The sequence below is a fragment of the Kogia breviceps genome, chromosome 15 (assembly GCF_026419965.1).
Source record: "Kogia breviceps isolate mKogBre1 chromosome 15, mKogBre1 haplotype 1, whole genome shotgun sequence".
NCBI classification, from domain to species: Eukaryota; Metazoa; Chordata; class Mammalia; order Artiodactyla; family Physeteridae; genus Kogia; species Kogia breviceps.
Window position 1 is genome coordinate 22947391 of NC_081324.1, and position 21229 is coordinate 22968619.

General features: G+C 41.8%; 1 protein-coding gene across 2 annotated transcripts in view; it reads left to right on the plus strand.

The window, feature by feature from the left end:
* The window catches only part of CFAP53 (cilia and flagella associated protein 53), a 66676-nt gene that overhangs the window by 33641 nt on the left and 11806 nt on the right, over positions 1-21229 (plus strand). The window lies entirely within an intron of this gene.

Genomic DNA, 21229 nt, shown 5'->3' on the forward strand with positions numbered 1-21229 from the left:
CTTGGCCGGGACAAGAAACCTGCTTTAACAAGCTCTCCCAGGTGATTCGGAGGCTCACTAAAATTTGAGAACTCCTACTCTATAACATGGTGTTAGTACTGTGATAGCAGTATGGGATCGCAGGAAGTGGAGTGACTAAGTATGTCCAGAAGTTGGGGAAGACATCACCGAGAAAGTGGTGTTCAAGTTGTACTTTGAAGGATATGTCGTTTTGACAGGCAAGGAGAGTAGAGAAAATCATTCCAGTGTTTATTTAGCTGTTTCTTTAAAATTTGTATTGAATTCTTTAGGGTGTTGTTCTTTTCTGAAAGGTACTATGATTTGTTTTGTTTTGTTTTGATAGACTTTATTTTTTAGAGCAGTTTTAGGTTCACAGCAAAATTGAGCAAAAAGTACAGAAACTTCCCATATACCCCCTGCCCCAACACATGCATAGCCTTCCCCATTCTCAACATCCTCCACCAGAGGGTACATTTATTACAATCGATGAACCTACATTGACACATTATTACCCAAAGTCCATAGTTCACATTAGGGTCCATTCTTTGGTGTCGTAGATCTATAGGTTTGGACAAACATATGATGACCTTTATCCACCATGAGAGTATTATACAGAGTGATTTCACTAGGCTAAAAATCCTCTGTGCTCCACCTGCTCATCCCTTCCTCCACCCCAAACCCCTGGAAACCACTGATATTTTTACTGTCTCCATAGTTTTTCCTTTTCCAGAATGTCATATCATTGGAATCATATAGTATGTAGCCTTTTCAGATTGGCTTCTTTCACTAACTAATATGCATTTAAGTTCCCTCCATATCTTTTCATGGCTTGACAGCTCATTTACTTTTAGCACTGAATCTATTCCATTGTGTGGATGTACTACGGTGTATTTATCCAGTCACATTCTGAAGGACATCCTTGGTTGCTTCCAGGTTTTGGTGATTATGAATAAAGTTATTGTGTACTTTCTTAGGCAGATTTTTGTGTGAACATAACCTTTGGGTAAATATCATTTGGGTAAATATCAAGAAGCGTTATTGCTGCATCATATGGTAAGAGTATGTGTCGTTTTTTAAGAACAGCCAAACTGTCTTCCAAAGTGTCTATACCATTTTGCATTCCCACCAGCAATGAATGAGAGTTCCTATTGCTCAGCATCCTTGTCAGTATTTCATGTTGTCAGTGTTCTGGACTTGAGCCATTCTAATAGGTGCATAGTGATATATCATTGTTGTTTAATTTTAATTTCCCTAATGTCATGTGATATTGAGCATTAAGGATTCTGAACACAATTCCAATGTGTAGAGTGGTATCCAAGCAATGCTCGGGACATGAGCTGGGTGTCCTACAATTCCATTCAATTCTGGCACTATCTACTGAGAGATGGCATCAGATTCCACAGGGAAAGGGCTCAGTTCTATAAGACTGCCCTCTACTTCAGTTGCCAGTCGCAAGCCCAGATGGTTACCTGTGCTTCTGACCAACTGGCTACAAACTGGAAGTTCCAATGATCCCCCTCAAACTCAGGATGCCAATTGCAAATCCAAGTTGTTACTTGACAGACTGGCTATAAATCAGAGGTTCCCATGATCCCCTCCTTGAGTTCGATTGATTGGCTAGAGCAGCTTACAGAACTCAGGAAACCAGTTTGCTCACTAGATTACCAATTTATTACAGAGTATATTAAAGGATACAAATAAATAGCTAGATGAAGAGACATATAGGATGAGCTCCTGAACAAAGGAGCTTCTGTCCTCATGGAGTTTGGGGCCTGGCATGGTGGAAGTGTTCTGGTTCCCCAATTCTGAACCCTCTCCTTTGGGATTTTTATATAGGCTTCATTACATAGGCATGATTGGTTAAGTCACTGGCCATCAGTGATTGATTTCAGCCTCCAAACCTTCTCCCCTCCCCAGAGGTCAGGGAACTGGGACTGAAAGTTCCAACCCTCTAATCACATGGTTGGTTCTCCTGGCAACCAGAGGTGTGGTCCAAAAGTCACCTCATTAACAGAACCAAAGACAACTTTGTTGCTCTCATCACTTAGGAAATTCTAAGGGTTTTAGGACCTCTGTGCCAGAAATGGGGATGAAGACCAAATATATACTTCTTATTATAAATCATAATATCATAAGCATCTTTTTATATGTTTGTCATCTGTATATTTTTGATGAGGTGCCTGTTAAGATCTTTGGCTCATTTTTGGGGTTGTTTTCTTCTTGTTGAGTTTTAAGAGTTATTTGTATATTGTATCGTGAAAGCACCCCTCCTATTGTCTTCTTGTAGCTTCTTCTTTGTCTTTGGATGTAGAATATCTCTTCTGGTAGGTCCCAGTCTTTTTTTGTTAATGGTTGTTTAGCAGTTAGTTGTTATTTTTGTGTTTTCGTGAGAGGAGGCGAGCTCAAGTCCTTCCGTTCCACCCTCTTGTCTCCAATGCTCTCTGTATATTTTAGATAACAGTCTGTTATCAGATAAGTTTTTAGCAAATATTTTCTCCCAGTCTGTGACTTGTCTTTCATTCTCTTGATCAGAGCTTTCATAGAGCAAAATTTTTAATGTTAATGAAGTCTAGCTTATCTATTCTTTCTTTCATGGATTGTGCCTTTGCTATTGTATCTAAAAGCTTATCACCAAACCCAAGGTCACTTAGATTTTCTTCTTTATTATCTTCTAGGAGTTTTATATTTTACGTTTAGATCTTTGGTCCATTTTGAGTTAATTTTTGTAAAGGTGTAAGGTCTGTTTCTAGATTCTTTTTTTTTTTTTTTTTTTGGCATGTAGATGTCTAGTTGTTCTAGCACAATTTGTCGAAGAGATTCTCTTAACTCCATTGTATAGCCTTTGCTTTCTAGTCAAAGATCAGTTGGCTATATTTATATGAGTCTATTTTGGGGCTCTATGTTCTTTTCTACTGATCTATTGATCTATTCTTTCACCAATTCCATACCATCTTTTTTTTTTTTTTTTTTAAATGGTACACGGGCCTCTCACTGTTGTGGCCTCTCCCGTTGCGGAGTACAGGCTCCAGACACACAGGCTCAGCTGCCATGGCTCACGGGCCCAGCCACTCCATGGCATGTGGTATCTTCCCAGAGTGGGGCACGAACCCATGTCCCCTGCATCGGCAGGCAGACTCTCAACCACTGCACCAACAGGGAAGCCCAGGCTTATCGATTTTATTGATCTTCTCAAAGAACTAGCTTTTGCTTTCACTGATTTTCTCTTTCATTTCTTGTTTTCAATTTCATTGATTTCTCCTCTAGTCTTTTCTTATGCTTACTGTGGATTTAATTTGCCTTTTCTTCTAGTTTTCTAAGGTGGAAGTTTAGATTATTGATTAAAAAAAAATTTTTTAACATCTTTATTGGAGTATAATTGATTTACAATGGTGTGTTAGTTTCTGCTTTATAACAAAGTGAATCAGTTATACATATACATATGTCCCCATATCTCTTCCCTCTTCTGTCTACCTCCCTCCCACACTCCCTATCGCACCCCTCTAGGTGGTCACAGAGCACCAAGCTGATCTCCCTGCACTATGCGGCTGCTTCCCACTAGCTATCTATTTTACATTTGGTAGTGTATATATGTCCATGCCACTCTCTCACTTTGTCCCATCTTACCATTCCCCCTCCCTGTATCCTCAAGTCCATTCTCTAGTAGGTCTGCGTCTTTATTCCTGTTTTGCCCCTGGGTTCTTCATGACCATTTTTCTTTTTTTTTTAGATTCCATATATATTGTGTTAGGAGACAGTATTTGTTTTTCTCTTTCTGACTTACTTCACTCTGTATGACAGACTCTAGCTCCATCCACCTCACTACAAATAACTCAATTTCGTTCCTTTTTATGGCTGAGTAATATTCCATTGTATATATGTGCCACATCTTCTTTATCCATTCATCTGTTGATGGACACTTAGGTTGCTTCCATGTCCTAGCTATTGTGAATAGAGCTGCAATGAACATTGTGGTACATGACTCTTTGAATTATGGTTTTCTTAGGGTATATGCCAAGTAGTGGGATTCCTGGGACATATGGTAGTTTTATTTTTCTTTTTTTAAGAAACCTCCATACTGTTCTCCATAGTGGCTGTATGAATTTACATTCCCACCAACAGTGCAAGAGGGTTCCCTTTTCTCCACACCCTCTCCAGCATTTACTGTTTGTAGATTTTCTGATGATGGCAATTCTGACTGGTGTGAGATGATATCTCATTGTAGTTTTGATTTGCATTTCTCTAATGATTAATGATGTTGAGCATTCTTTCATGTGTTTGTTGGCAATCTGTATATCTTGTTTGGAGAAATGTCTGTTTAGGTCTTCTGCCCATTTTTGGATTGGGTTGTTTGTTTTTTTGATAATGAGCTGCATGAGCTGCTTGTAAATTTTGGAGATTAATCCTTTGTCAGTTGCTTCATTTGCAAATATTTTCTCCCATTCTGAGGGTTGTCTTTTTGTCTTGTTTATGGTTTCCTTTGCTGTGCAAAAGCTTTTAAGTTTCATTAGGTCCCATTTGTTTATTTTTGTTTTTATTTCTATTTCGCTAGGAGATGGGTCAAAACAGATCTTGCTGTGATTTATGTCATAGAGTGTTCTGCCTATGTTTTCCTCTAAGAGTTTGACAGTGTCTGGCCTTACATTTAGGTCTTTAATCCATTTTGAGTTCATTTTTGTGTATGGTGTTAGGGAGTGTTCTAATTTCATTCTTTTTCATGTAGCTGTGCAGTTTTTCCAGCACCACTTATTGAAGAGGCTGCCTTTTTTCCACTGTATAGTCTTGCCTCCTTTATCAAAGATAAGATGACCATATTTGCGTGGGTTTATCTCTGGGCTTTTTATCCTATTCCATTGATCTATATTTCTTTTTTTGTGCCAGTATCATATTGTCTTGATTACTGTAGCTTTGTAGTATACTCTGACATCTGGAAGCATGATTCCTCCAGCTCCATTTTTCTTCACAAGATTGCTTTGGCTATTCAGGGTCTTTTGTGTTTCCATACAATTTGTGAAATTTTTTTCTTCTAGTTCTGTGAAAAATGCCATTGGTAGTTTGATAGGAATTGCACTGAATCTGTAGATTGCTTTGGGTAATATAGTCATTTTCACAATGTTGATTCTTCCAATCCAAGAACATGGTATATCTCTCCATCTATTTGTATCATCTTTAATTTCTTTCATCACTGTCTTATAATTTTCTGCATACAGGACTTTTGTCCCCTTAGGTAGGTTTATTCCTAGATATTTTATTCTTTTTGTTGCAGTGGTAAATGGGAGTGTTTTCTTAATTTAACTTCCAGATTTTTCATCATTAGTGTGTACGAATGCAAGAGATTTCTGTGCATTAATTTGGTATACTGCTACTTTACCAAATTCATTGATTAGTTCTAGTAGTTTTCTGGTAGCATATTTAGGATTCTCTCTATATAGTGTCATGTCATCTGCAAACAGTGACACCTTTACTTCTTCTTTTCTGATTTGAATTCCTTTTATTTCTTTTTCTTCTCTGATTGTTGTGGCTAAAACTTCCAAAACTATGTTGAATAAGAGTGGTGAGAGTGGGCAACCTTGTCTTGTTCCTGATCTTAGTGGAAATGGTTTCAGTTTTTCACCATTGAGAACGATGTTGGCTGTGGGTTTGTCATACATGGCCTTTATTATGTTGAGGAAAGTTCCCTCTATGCCTACTTTCTGCTGGGTTTTTATCATAAGTGGATGTTGAATTTTGTCGAAAGCTTTCTCGGCATCTATTGAGATGATCATATGGTTTTTCTCCTTCAATTTGTTAATATGGTGTATCACATTGATTGCTTTGCATATATTGAAGAATCCTTGCATTCCTGGAATAAACCCCACTTGATCATGGTGTATGATCCTTTTAATGTGCTGTTGGATACTGTTTGCTAGTATTTTGTTGAGGATATTTACATCTATGTTCATCAGTGATATTGGCCAGTAGTTTTCTTTCTTTGTGACATATTCGTCTGGTGTTGGTGTCAGGGCGATGGTGGCCTCGTAGAATGAGTTTGGGAGTGTTCCTCCCTCTGCTATATTTTGGAAGAGTTTGAGAAAGATAGGTGTTAGCTCTTCTCTAAATGTTTGATAGAATTCGCCTGTGAAGCCATCTGGTCCTGGGCTTTTGTTTGTTGAAAGATTTTTAATCACAGTTTCAACTTCAGTGCTTGTGATTGGCCTGTTCATATTTTCTATTTCTTCGTGATTCAGTCTTGGCAGGTTGTGCATTTCTAAGAATATGTCCATTTCTTCCAGGTTGTCCATTTTATTGGCATACAGTTGTTTGTAGTAGTCTCTCATGATCTTTTGTATTTCTGCAGTGTCAGTTGTTACTTCTTCTTTTTCATTTCTAATTCTATTGATTTGAGTCTTCTCCCTTTTTTTCTTGATGAGTCTGGCTAATGGTTTATCAATTTTGTTTATCTTCTCAAAGAACCAGCTTTTAGTTTTATTGATCTTTCCTATCATTTCCTTCATTTCTTTTTCATTTATTTCTGATCTTATCCTTATGATTTCTTTCCTTCTGCTAACTTTGGGTATTTTTTGTTCTTCTTTCTCTAATTGCTTTAGGTGCAAGGTTAGGTTGTCTGTTCGAGATGTTTCCTGTTTCTTAAGGTAGGATTGTATTGCTATAAACTTCCCTCTTAGAACTGCTTTTGCTGCATCCCATAGGTTTTGGGTTGCATCAATATTTACAATTGTTATATCTTCTGCTTGAATCGATCCCTTGATCATTATGTACTCTACTTCTTTGTCTCTTGTAATAGCCTTTATTTTAAAGGCTATTTTTTCTGAGAATTGCTACTCCAGCTTTCTTTTGATTTCCATTTGCATTGAATGTCTTTTTCCATCCCCTCACTTTCAGTCTGTATGTGTCCCTAGGTCTGAAGTGGGTCTCTTGTAGACAGCATATATATGTGACTTGTTTTTGTATCCATTCAGCCAGTCTGTGTCTTTTGGTGGGAGCATTTAATCCATTTACATTTAAGGTAATTATCGATATGTATGTTCCTATTCCCATTTTCTTAATTGTTTTGGGTTTGTTATTGTAGGTCTTTTCTTTCTCTTGTGTTTCTTGCCTAGAGAAGTTCCTTTAGCATTTGTTTTAAAGCTGGTTTGGTGGTGCTGAACTCTCTCAGCTTTTCCTTGTCTGTAAAGATTTTAATTTCTCCATGAAATCTGAATGAGATCCTTGCTGGGTAGAGTAATCTTGGTTGTAGGTTTTTCTCCTTCATCACTTTAAATATGTCCTGCCACTCCTTTCTGGCTTGCAGAGTTTCTATTGAAAGATCAGCTGTTAACCTTATGGGGATTCCCTTGTGTGTTATTTGTTGTTTTTCCCTTGCTGCTTTTAATATGTTTTCTTTGTATTTAATTTTTGATAGTTTGATTAATATTTGTCTTGCCATGTTTCTTCTTGGATTTATCCTGTATGGGACTCTCTGTGTTTCCTGGACTTAACTATTTCCTTTCCCATATTAGGGAAGTTTTCAACTATAATCTCTTCAAATATTTTCTCAGTCCCTTTCTTTTTCTCTTCTTCTTCTGGGACCTCTGTAATTCGAATGTTGTTGCATTTAATGTTGTCCCAGAGGTCTCTGAGACTGTCCTCAATTCTTATCATTCTTTATTCTTTATTCTGCTCTGCAGTAGTTACTTCCACTATTTTATCTCCAACGTCACTTATCCGTTCTTCTGCCTCAGTTATTCTGCTATTGATCCCTTCTAGAGATTTTAAATTTCATTTATTGTGTTGTTCATTGTTGCTTGTTTCCTCCTTAGTTTTTCTAGGTCCTTGTTAAATGTTTCTTGCATTTTCTCTATTCTATTTCCAAGATTTTGGATCATCTTTACTGTCATTACTCTGAATTATTTTTCAGGTAGACTGCCTATTTCCTCTTCATTTGTTAGGTCTGGTGGGTTTTTATCTTGCTCCTTCATCTGCTGTGTGTTTCTCTGTCTTCTCATTTTGCTTATCTTACTGTGTTTGGGGTCTCCTTTTCGCAGGCTGCAGGTTCGTAGTTCCCATTGTTTTTGGTGTCTGTCCCCAGTGGCTAACGTTGGTTCAGTGCGTTGTGTAGGTTTCCTGGTGGAGGGGACTTGTGCCTGTGTTCTGGTGGATGAGGCTGGATCTTGTCTTTCTAGTGGGCAGGTCCATGTCTGGTGGTGTGTTTTGGGGTGTCTGTGGCCTTATTATGATTTTAGTCAGCCTCTCTGCTAATGGGTGGTGTTGTGTTCCTGTGTTGCTAGTTGTTTGGCATAGGGTGTCCTGCACTGTAGCTTGCTGATCATTGAGTGGGGCTGGGTCTTGGCGTTGAAATGGAGATGTCTGGGAGATTTTCACCATATGATATTACATGGAGCTGGGAGGTCTCTTGTAGACCAGTGTCCTGAAGTTGGCTCTCCCACGTCAGAGGCCCAGCAGTGACTCCTGGCTGCAGCAGCAAGAGCCTTTCATCCACACGGCTCAGAATAAAAGGGAGAAAAAGTAGAAAGAAAGAAAGGAAGGGAGTGAGGGAGGGAGGGAGGGAGGAAGGAAGAAAGAGAAAGAAAGGGGATAAAATAAAATAAAGTTATTAAAATAATAAAAATTAAGAAAATAAAATTTTTTAAGTAATAAAACAAACAAGCAAACAAACCAACCAGGAAACAAACAAACAAACAAAACGGATGGACTGAATCCTAGGACAAATGGTGAAAGCAAAGCTATACAGACAAAATCTCACACAGAAGCATACACATACACACTCACAAAAAGAGGAAAATGGGAAAAAATAATGTATCTTGCTCTCAAAGTCCACCTCCTCAATTTCAGATGATTCGTTGTCTATTCAGGCATTCCACAGATGCAGGGTACATCAAGTTGATTGTGGAGATTTAATCCGCTGCTCCTGAGGCTGCTGGGAGAGATTTCCCTTTCTCTTCTTTGTTTGCATAGCTCCCGGGGTTCAGCTTTAGATTTGGCCCCGCCTGTGTGTGTAGGTCGCTGGAGGGCGTCTGTTCTTCACTCAGACAGGACGGGGTTAAAGGAGCAGCTGAAGCGGGGGCTCTGGCTCACTCAGGCCATGGGGAGTGAGGGTTACTGATGTGGGGCGAGCCTGCAGTGGCAGAGGCCAGCGTGATGTTGCACCAGCCTGAGGCGCATCGTACGTTCTCCTGGGGAAGTTGTCCCTGGAACATGGGACCCTGGCAGTGGCGGGTTGCACAGGCTCCCAGCAGGGGAGGTGTGGATAGTGACCTGTGCTCGCACACTGGTTTCTTGGTGGTGACAGCTGCGGCCTTAGCGTCTCATGCTGATCTCTGGGGTCCACGCTGATAGCCGCGGGTCGCGCCCGTCTCTGGAGCTCCTTTAAGCAGTGCTCTTAATCCCCTCTCCTCGTGCACCAGGAAACAAAGATTCCCTTGCTGCTTTTAATGTTTTTTCTTTGTATTTAATTTTTGATAGTTTAATATGTGTCTTGGCATGTTTCTCCTTGGATTTATCCTGTATGGGACTCTCTGTGCTTCCTGGACTTGATTAGCTATTTCCTTTCCCATATTAAGGAAGTTTTCAACTATAATCTCTTCAAATATTTTCTCAGTCTCTTTCTTTTTCTCTTCTTCTTCTGGGTCCCCTATAATTCGAATGTCAGTGCATTTAATGTTGCCCCAGAGGTCTCTGAGACTGTCCTCATTTCTTTTTATTCTTTTTTCTTTATTCTGCTCTTCAGTAGTTATTTCCACTATTTTATCTTCTAGGCCACTTATCTGTTCTTCTGCCTCAGTTATTCTGCTATTGATCCCTTCTAGAGGTTTTAAATTTCATTTATTGTGTTGTTCATCACTGTTTGTTTGCTCTTTAGTTCTTCTAGGTCCTTGTTAGATGTTTCTTGTATTTTCTCCATTATGTTTCCAAGATTTTGGATCATCTTTACTGTCATTACTCTGAATTCTTTTTCAGGTAGACTGCCTATTTCCTCTTCATTTGTTAGGTCTGGTGGGTTTTTATCTTGCTCCTTCATCTGCTGTGTGTTTCTCTGTCTTCTCATTTTGCTTATCTTACTGTGTTTGGGGTCTCCTTTTCACAGGCTGCAGGTTCGTAGTTCCCATTGTTTTTGGTGTCTGTCCCCAGTGGCTAAGGTTGGTTCAGTGGGTTGTGTACGGTTCCTGGTGGAGGGGGCTCATGCCTGTGTTCTGGTGGATGGAGCTGGATCTTGTCTTTCTGGTGGGCAGGTCCACGTCTGGTGGTGTGTTTTGGGGTGTCTGTGGCTTTATTATGATTTTAGTCAGCCTCTCTGCTAATGGATGGGGTTGTGTTCCTGTGTTGCTAGTTGTTTGGCATAGGGTGTCGTGCACTGTAGCTTGCTGGTCATTGAGTGGAGCTGGGTCTTGGCGTTGAGATGGAGATCTCTGGGAAATTTTTGCTGTTTGATATTACGTGGAGCTGGGAGGTCTCTTGTAGACCAGTGTCCTGAACTTGGCTCTCCCATCTCAGAGGCACAGCCCTGACGCCTGGCTGTAGCACCAAGAGCCTGTCTTCCACACAGCTTGGAATAAAAGGGAGAAAGAAAGAAAGAGAGAGAGAGAGAGAGAGAGAGAGAGAGAGGGAGGGAGGGAGGGAGGGAGGGAGGGAGGGAAAGAAGAAAGAAAGAAGGAAAGAAAGAAAAAATAAAGTAAAGTAAAATAAAATAAAATAATTAAAATAAAAAATAAAGAATAATTATATTAAGAAAAAAAAACTTTTTTAAAGTAAAAAACAACAAAAAAACCAGACAGACAGAACCCTAGGACAAATGGTAAAAGCAAAGCTATAGAGACAAAGTCACGCACAGAAGCATACATATGCACACTCACAAAAAGAGAAAAAGGGAAAGAAATATATATCGTTGCTCCCAAAGTCCACCTCCTCAATTTCGGATGACTTCTTGTCTCTTCAGGTATTCCACAGATGCAAGGTACATCAAGTTGATTGTGGAGATTTAATCTGCTGCTTCTGAGGCTGCTGGGATAAATTTCCCTTTCTCTTCTTTGTTGGCACAGCTCCTGGGGTTCAGCTTTGGGTTTGGCCCTGCCTCTGCGTGTAGGTCGCCTAAGGGCATCTGTTCTTCGCTCAGACAGGATGGGGTTAAAGGAGCAGCTGAAGCGCGGGCTCTGTCTTATTCAGGCCAGGGGGAGGAAGGTGTACGGATGCGGGGCGAGCCTGTGGAAGCAGAGGCCGGCGTGACGTTGCACCAGCCTGAGGCATGCTGTGTGTTCTGCAGGGGAAGTTGTCCCTGGATCACGGGACCCTGGCAGTGGCGGGCTGCACACGCTCCCTGGAGGGAGGTGTGGAGAGCGACCTGTGCTCGCACACAGGCTTCTCTAAGTGGCGGCAGCCGCAGCCTTAGCATCTCACGCCCGTCTCTGGGGTCCGCGCTGATAGCCGCGGCTCGCGCCCGTCTCTGGGCCTCCTTTACGCGGCACTCTTAATCCCCTCTCCTAACGCACCAGGAAACAAAGAGGCAAGAAAAAGTCTCTTGCCTCTTCAGCAGCTCCAGGCTTCTTCCCGGACTCCCTCCCGGGTAGCTGTGGCTCACTAGCCCCCTTCAGGCTGTGTTCACGCCACCATCCCCAGTCCTCTCCCTGGGTTCTGACCTCCGAAGGCCGAGACTCAGCTCCCAGCCCCCGCCCCGCGGGTGAGCAGACAAACCTCTCAGGCTGGGGAGTGCTGGTCGGCAGCAGTCTTCTGTGCGGGGATCTCACCGCTTTGCCCTCCGCACCCCTGTTTCTGCGCTCTCCTCTGTGGCTCCAAAGCTCCCCCCCTCCGCCACCCGCAGTCTCTGCCCGCAAAGGGGCTTCTGGTGTGTGGAAACCTTTCCTCCTTCATGGCTCCCTCCCACTGGTGCAGGTACCGTCCCTATTCTTTTGTCTCTTTTTTCTTTTTTCTTTTGCCTTACCCAGATACGTGGGGAGTTTCTTGCCTTTTGGAAGGACTGAGGTCTTCTGCCAGCGTTCAGTACGTGTTCTGTAGGAGTTGTTCCACATGTAGATGTATTTCTGATGCATTTGTGGGGAGGAAGGTGATCTCCGCGTCTCACTCTTCCGCCATCTTGAAGCTCCTCCGTAGATTATTGATTTTAGATCTTCTTTCCGTATATGTAAGTGTGTGTGCATATATGTATATACGTGCGTGTATATTTATATATATATTCTAGAGGAAGTACATGGCATGCCTTCAGGGACCACAGGTGGTAGTCAAAGCAGAGTGCAGACAGAGAGAGGCAGGACCTGAGGCACATGCCTTTGTTAGGATCCATGGGTGGAGTACTTTGCGGTTCCCAGGCTAAGGCTGGATTGGTCAACTCAAAACAAAAGTGTGGGGTTTCAGTAAGCCCCAAAGGGGTCTTATCTAAGAGGTATATAAAGGGAAGATGTTGGGAGGTGGGGCACTGTTGATCACAGGGGCTGTTGGGGAAGTCATATTAGGAAGTTACATTAGCTTGTGACTCTGTGCACTGCTATCTAGAGCATGCACTTGCATGAGGACTGTGTCAATTTAAGATCCCTGCAGGATACTTAGCCAAACAAAATGGATTTAGAGGCAGCGATGCAGTAGAGTAGCTTAGCTAAACTCTTGACAATCTATCCTGTGATGCCTTGTCATCAGGAATAACAGTCACTTGTGTAGTGGATATGTTAAAGGACATAGGTATTGTTTTCTTTCTTTTAAAAAAAAAATTTTTTTTTTGACCATGCCGCATGGCACGTGGGATCCTAGTTCCCATACCAGGGAGCAAGCCTGCACCCCCTGTATTGGAAGCACGGAGTCCCAACAACTGGACCACCAGGGAAGTCCCAGTATTGTTTTCTGAAGCCACCTTAAGGCACATTTAACCAAGGCAATAATGATAAAGCCTATGATAAGTAGACTTGCTATTGTTTAGAATCCAGTTCTTAGCCATTGCCCTCAGGTGGATGTCGAGAGCCATGAGAACAAATCAGGGACCTCGGAAAGTGGGAATTTGTTGAAATACTTTAGTGATATTAAGCATGACCTGAATCTCTTGACGTCTGGAGGTTGGCCTGTAACAATGTTACAATAATAGGGATCATCTCCATGGATAGCCTGTAGACTGGGCAGAGTCAAGTAGACCTGCTCCAGCCCCTTGAGTCGATCCACATCATTAAGAGGCGATGAGTATACAGGGTGAGGTCCAGCCTTTGTGTTTGAGTATAGTTGGTAGCCCTCAGAAAGGACTGCAGTTACTTTGATGCCTACCCACAGGGTGCCATGTGTAGGGTCTAGATTAGGGGTTTGGTCCAGCCTAAATGAGGCTCGAGGTGTTTTGGAGGGAATTAGCACAAGGGTCTGATAACTAGGAAGAGCTCTAGGATACATAGGGACATGGGGCTGTACATCTTGCCCTGAGTGCTCACAGACCCAACATCTTTTTACTTGCAAGGCCTGGGCTGCCACCTTGCAGGTTTGTATGAATATATTTGTCACGTAGGATCTGGGGTTGTGGTGTGGGGCAGGGTCGTGGCATGCAACAGGGAAAAGATGTGGATGAGATGTAGAGAGGTGTGGAGGTAGCTTTTTGGGTATGGAGGATGTTCTGGCAGTGGTGGTAGTGCTGGGAATAATGAGGGGAGTAGGTCTGTTGTGGATACATCAGGTAGAAAGCAAACACTGTAATCTAGTATACTGAGCAGGGAACACAGCACTGAGAATTCCCTGACCTAGGTCTAGGCAGGTCAGTCAAGCTAGAGGTGCCTCATTGTGGCTCATATAGCTTAGAAGACATTGTTTAGCTTGCCATAAAGGTGAAACGATGTCTAATGTTGACAGGCAGTCAGCAGGGGACTTACAGATTTTCAAGGATTTTTATAGAGGCAAGGTTCCTGAGGCAAGCAGTTAGCTATTTCAGGAAAATAGTACTCTGTAGGGTCTTCTGGGCTGATCACCTGGAGGCGTTTTTGCAGCTTGGCCTTGAGGTTAACAGTCACTGTCACCGAACTGCACTTGGGTCGGCTCGCCCAACATGTGCAGCAAAGCCAATCTACTGACACTGGGTTGTGGTGAAGGAAAGTACAGTGTTTATTTGTAGGGCACCAAGTAAGGATAACAGATGCCTCATGCTCAAAAGACCTGAATTCCCTGATGGCTTTCAAGGATGAGTTTTTAAAGACAAAGTGAGGGGGAGAGGGTCATGGGGAACATGATCAGCTCGTGCACAGTTTTCTGATTGGTGGGTGGTGAGGCAACAGGATGATGTTTCAGGAATCAAAATCATCAGTCTTCCGGCTCCCCACAGTTGGGAGTCTCTCCTATAGTCAGGGGTCTATGTGCTGGTGGTCAGGATTTGGCGGGATGCTCGTGTCTATAAAAACAACTCAAGAGTGTGTATCAGATTGCTATCTATATCCCTCAAGGAGGAACCACAGTCCTGTGACTCTGTTTTATGGCTGACTTATTGTTTAAGTTACTATTACTTTTCTTGCTTGACTGTTTTTTCTTTGTTTCTGCATTACCCCGATTCTCTCATTATTAGCTTATTGAGCCTGGTCTTTAAAACTCAAGAGGATGAGGAAACCAAAGCTTTTCCTACAAAAAAGAAGCAGGGGGACACAGAGAGCTCTGTGACCGGGAAGGTCCCATAGGGTCCTGCTTGGTTTCAACAGCCTTGAGGTTAACAGTCACCACAATCATCACCCCCTGGTGTGAAGGGGATCTGGGAGACAAAAGTCCCAACGTCCAATGAGGTTGGGGCACGTTGTCTCCCTCTTTGTTCTCTTAGGTTGTTGTGTTGTCACCTGAGGTGCAGTCATGTCCAGCAGTGAGCCCTTGGTCTGGGGCTATGTTCTCTGTGGAGCTAGTGTGCTTTGGGGTGGCAGAGGCTAGCTTGCACTAGCCTTGCACTAGCCTCTTCCCAGGTGGAGAGTCATGAAGGGTAGGATGGCTGGTTGGTGTTAAGTTCTGAGTTTAAATGGTAGAGGCCTGACTCAGGACGAAACTATAAGTATGAACTCTACTACTAGTTGAGCAGATTCAGTAAACTCCACTGGGTCATCAGGGGCATACCTTGCAAAGGAACACTTGGTGTCCATGACCAAGCTTTGTGGGGACTCCAACCACAATGTGTATAGATTCTGGGCATGATGATAGGCTAGTCCTAGGGACATTTTGTGGATGGAAGCTTTGTAATCCAGAGATCACCCCATTAAAACTATAATAAGATCATTAGACCATGAACCTGTCAGCCAGAGGAGTCTGATTTGGTTACATTGGGAGGGCCATTCTGCCTGGGATATAATTTGAGGCGTGGTATAAAAGGGGGTGACTCACTTAAGCATAGCTTCTACTGACACCATTTAATGTAGAGGGAGGTGAACTCTGGGTCAGAATCCATGCCTGCTGGCAAACTGGCAGAAAATCTTCTAACAGGGCCTGCCAGCACCTGGTGCTCTGCTATCCAGTTGCGCCCCTGGCTGGTTTAGTTCCAGCATATCTCCTGGGACATGGTTAGGCCTGAGGGGTCTACTGGCAATCCTATTATCCATGCTGTACACAGTAAGAGTAATTGGCACATCTAAGATCATTTACATTTGACTGGTTTCAGAGGCCTCCTTTGGGACCAGCAATCTGGATACTGACCAAAGGTGAGGTATAGTTGCTCTGGAGCATGAGGTCATTTACTTCTTCATCTAAGGTTAGGTAGGGACCCAGCCCACATCTGCTGATAGAGGGTGCTAGATCCCAGGGTCCTTTTTGGATTTCATTTCCTAATGTGGTTGGCAACCACTAGGTTGAGGGCCACTTTTCCTCTCTCTGAGATCCACACAGTTCAGCTAGTGGGCCCTGGAGCTATAATTTCAATCTCCAGCAAAATTTGTGATGAATTTGTTTTAATTAACCAGCCTTTATAACCCAAATAATGAGCCGTAGCTGATGGCTCTAGGTTCGTGACTGATACTGAGTCATCTTCTGGGTCAAAAAAAATCTGTATAATCATGATTCTAAGCAATTTGGTAGGGATTTGTCCTCTCAGGCTTTCAATTATAAGAGGATCATATTACATAATTTGCCCTTGACTGGGTTGCCAGCGTGTGGAAGACAGAGAGACAATGGAATAATCAAAATGGTAAGGGGAGTATTCACCTGGTGAGTGGATGTGAATGGCATCCTCTCTAATGCAAAGGATTGGGGGTTCCCTTTTAGTACTAAGAGGGGAGTCTTTGGAGGAGACTGGTAGTACATATGGAGGCGTTTAGAGACGTGAAGGCTGGGAATTAAGTAGTATTAGAGCCTGGGGCCAAATTTCTTGTCCATTTGGGGGACAACATAGTGTATAAGAGCTTGAGGAGTATATCTATGAGTAGGCCATTGTGCCTTTCTGTAAGTCCAGCTGCTTGAGGCTGGTAAGCTAAGTAGAATTCCACAAGATTCCATATTCTAGAGCCCATGACAGAACAACTTGGGAGGTGAAATGGGTACCTTGATCTGAATCTATGTTTGGTGGGGCAAAGGGGATGAACACATACTTGATTAAGAAGGAGGTCACATAATGGGAAGCAGCCAGCAGACATCCAGTGAAGGTATGAATGATGGTGTTTGCATACCTGTTAGGTCTTGTGGAGGGCAACAGCAGCCTGATAAACTCCATATGCCATCTGAAGTAGAGTCTGTCACTTGGGGCATGTGTCTCCACCAAGCATCTTTCCAGAGTTTTGTTCGGGAGCAAAGGAAGCAATTATCTACTACCACTTTGGCTAGAGCTGGAGTAAAGGGCATACACCTGTATGCCCAGTCAGTAAGTGCTGTCACTCCCCTATGGCCTGATATAATATGGGCCCACTCTGCTAGTGGGTATGGCACCGAGGAATAGTTGTGTCCAGGGTCGCTTTTGGTACTCCGGGAGGGGGCTCATACATGTAATTTATATGAGTCTGTAATGTTACTATATGCTTCTGGTGTTTGCTGTGTGTGTGTGTGTGCAGAGACAAGTGACCCTAATTGGCATGTGTGAGTTGGCTATTTCTTTCCAAATGGAGGCACCCCAGATGGGCTTTCCCTGAATCATGAAATTATCCTTTTGCCATTGTCCAGACTAGACTGTGAATCCATTGGCTACCTCCCAGGAGTGAGGGAAAAATATGTGCCCTTAGAAGTGTCATTTTTATGATCTATTGTAGATCAAGGTACACTGCCTCTAACTCTGCCAGTTGGGCCAAATCAAGAGAGCTGTCCTATACTAGGGATGTGCCATGGCCTATGTGTACAATGATGGTGCTGCCAATGGTGAAGAATACCAACTCCCTTTCCATGTCAGATGTTGTTTGCAAGGGCCTCCCCAAACTACTAGATGGGCTGGCATGAGGGTGCCACTAGTTGCACCTCAATGTCAGTGAGTAAGGGGCTGGGCATGGGGAAACCACTTTCCTGTAATTTGGAAAGACCCTTGATATCAGATTTAGCCCTTTTCTGAAGGTGCCATTTCCATTTTAACAGTGAGGGCTCAGTGGCCATGCCGAGCCTCTGCCAGGTTGAATCCCTCACAAAGTGGAGGAACATGGCCTCGTAATTTGAGAGGGACTCCCTGTAAGAAGAATTATCTGGATTTGGGGTCAATTAGGGCCTCTTCAGGATTGGAGGTGAAATCTAGGTCATCTGGGTTGCTCTGTTCAAAGAAGTGATAGATCCATTGACCCATACCAGTCTTACAGAGAGGGAGTCAGGCCTCATCTAGTGTTTTCCATTGGCTTTGAACCTTTGTGGTAATAACTGCAGTAAAAGGGTGATCTCAGTGCCAAGCGTTAAAAATCCAAGTAAACAGGGGAAGGGATTCTCTTTCTATACATTTAGGGCTAGTGCCTTTGGGTTTGGACTCTCCCTGGTCGTTGGAAGCCTCAATTATTGTGTTTCCCTTTTCCCACATGGAAGGCTAGAGGTTGCCCAGAGTTGGGTATTTCCCTTCCCCCAGGTCAGTGAGGCTCTGATAAAACACCAGCAGGTTAGGCTCTGGTTAAATACTTTCTCCTGAGGGCAAACCTTATTAAGAAGAATAGAGGGCTTCCCTGGTGGCGCAGTGGTTGAGAATCCGCCTGCCGATGCAGGAGACACGGGTTCGTGCCCTGGTCCGGGAAGATCCCACATGCCGCGGAGCAACTAAGCCCGTGAGCCATGGCCGCTAGGCCTGCGCGTCCGGAGCCTGTGCTCCGCAACGGGAGAGGCCACAACAGTGAGAGGCCCGCATACCGCAAAAAAAAAAAAAAAAAAAAAAAAAAAAAAGAAGAATAGAATGCTCTGGTGTATTTCAGAATGGTTCATTTTCCCCTCCCCTTGCCAGAAGCACGAGGAGATTTTTCTCTGATATTTACTGTAAGAACCTGATTTAAGGTTTTGTGAGTTTACAGGAGGTAAAACTCACAGAAGTGTGGGGTCCCCCTGGGTGATTGGGTCCCCTTAGAGTTTTTAACTCAGAGCAGTCCACACTGAGCCTCCAGCCAATCTCACTGTGTTTTCAATATTTATTTCCATAATAGCTAATGATGTTGACCAACTTTTAATGTGCTATTCACCATCTGTATATCCTCTTCAACCAAATGTCTTCTGATGTCTTTTGCCCATTTTCTAATTGGATTGCTTATTTGATTTTTCCCTTTCTTTCTTTCCTTCCTTCCTTCCTTCCTTCCTTTCTTTCTTTCTTTCTTTCTTTCTTTCTTTCTTTCTTTCTTTCTTTCTTACTATTTTTGCTATTGAGCTTTTTCTTCTCAATTGGATCTTTTTTATTAATTTCTTAACAGCTTCATTAAGGTATCATTCATAAAACATACAATTCACCCATTTAAAGTGTACATTTCAATGGATTTTAGTGCAACCATCACCACAGTTGATTTTAGAACATCTTTATTATCCCATTTTCCCTCTTCCCCTCCCTCCACCCCCAATCCTAAGCAACTACTAATAGAATTTTTGTCTCTGTTGATTCCCTATTCTGGACTTTCATATGAATGAAATAATATATTGTGGGATCTTCTGACTGGCTTCTTTCACTCAGCATAATGTTTTCAAGGCTTATCCATGTTGTAACCTGTATGAGTAGTTTATGCCTTTATACGGCTGAATAATATGTCAGTGTATGGATATACCACATTTTGTTCATACATTTGTCAGTTGATGGACATTTGAGTTGTTTCTACTTTTTTGCTATTATGAATAATGCTAATGTGAACATTCATATGTGAATTTTTGTTTGGATGTATATTTTTGTTTCTCTTGGGCATATACCTAGGAGTAGAATTACTGACTCTATGTTTAAGCTTGTGAGTGATCACCAAATTGTTTTTCAAAGTGGCTTCACTGTTTCACATTCCCACATACTTAGGAGGATTCTGATTTTTCCACATGCTTGTTAACATTTGTTATTGTCTGTCTTTTTTATTTTAACCATCCTAGTTTGTCTAAAGTATTATGTCACTGTGGTTTTCATTTGCATTTCCCTAGTGACTAATAATGTTGAGCCTCTTTTTCTGTGCATATTGGCCATTTATATATCTTCCTTGGAGTAATCTATATAAAGGTTACTGAAGTCTTAAGAAGTATATTCAAGTTATTTGCCCAGTTTTTAACTGGGTTGTCTTTTTATTATTGAGTTGTAGGAGTTCTTTTTATGTTCTAGACACAAATCCCTTATCACATAAGTGATCTGTAAATAATATTTTTCTCATTCTGTGGGTTGCCTTTTCACGCTTGATGGTGTCCCTTGAAGTACAGGAGTTTTAAATTTTGATGAAGTAAAATTTATATTTTCTGTTGTTGCTTGTGCCTCTGGTGTCATATCTAAAACACTCTTATTACCCCAAGGTCATGAAGATGTCCTGTTTTCTTCTTAAAGTTTTATAGTTTTAGCTCTTACATTTAGGCCTTTGATCCATTTTTTAAAAATATTTTTTTGATGTGGAGCATTTTTAAAGTCTTTATTGAATTTGTTACAATATTATTTCTGTTTTATGTTTTGTTTTTTTGGCCACAAGGCATGTAGGATCTTAGCTCCCTGACCAGGGATTGAACCCACACCCACTGCATGGGAAGGTGAAGTCTTAACCACTGGACTGCCAGAGAAGTACCTGCCTTTGATCCATTTTGAGTTAACTTTTGTATATGGTATGAGGTAGTGGCCTAACTTCATTCTTTTGCATGTGGATATCCAGTTGTCCCAGCACCATTTGTTGAAGAGACTATTTTTCCTCTATTGAATTGTTTTGGCACTCTTGTCAAAAATCAATTGACAGTAAATGTGAGGGTTTATTTTGGACTCTTAGTTCTATTCCATTAATCTATATATCCATTCCTAGGCCAATATCATGTCTTGATCACTATAGATTTGTAGTAAGTTTGAAATCAGGAAATGTGAGTTTTCCAACTTTGTTCTTCTTTTTCAAATTGTTTTGGCTATTCCAGCTCCCTTGAATTTCCATTTGAATTTAGGGTCAGCTTGTCAATTTCTGCAAAGAAACCAACTGGGATTTTGATAGGGATTATTTTGAATTTATAGACCAATTTGGGGATAATTGCCATTTTAACAATATTGTCTTCTGATCCATGAACATCAGATATCTTTCCATTTATTTAGGTCTTCTTTAATTTTTTTCAGTAATACTTCTTAGTTTTCAGAGTATAAGATTTGCACTTCTTTTGTTAAATTATTCCCTAAAGTATGAAACTATGTATACAAGCCATTCTGAGGGTGCAGCTACACCCTCAGATCTTGCTAGTTCTACCTCAAATCTGTGATATTCTCGAAAGAGATCAGATTAGAGATTGGATCGAACAGCACAAATATAATACCATGAAAAACAGAAGCCAACTGAAATTACCTGTGTTATAAAGCCTAGTTCACAGCCTTAGCTGCACAGTCAAATCACCTGGGGAACTTAAAAGCTTTCCATTAGATAGGAATCTCGAGGGGTGAGACTTAGTACTTTTTAAAGCTCCCCAGGTGATTTCAAAGTGTAGCTAAGATTGACATTTGCTGTCGTAAATTATCAGCTAACTCATCTTCTGGTCAGAGACAGTGCTGTAATAATAGTAGTGACTTATTTTATCAGGTTGATTTCATCTACCTAAATGAAAATAAAGTTGTATAATTGAAAATTATTTGGGAACTTCTTTGAGAAACACTTTGAGAAAGTATTTGAATTACTATTTGAACTGTTCAAAAATGTGTTATAAAACATTTCAAACAGATGCAAAGAAT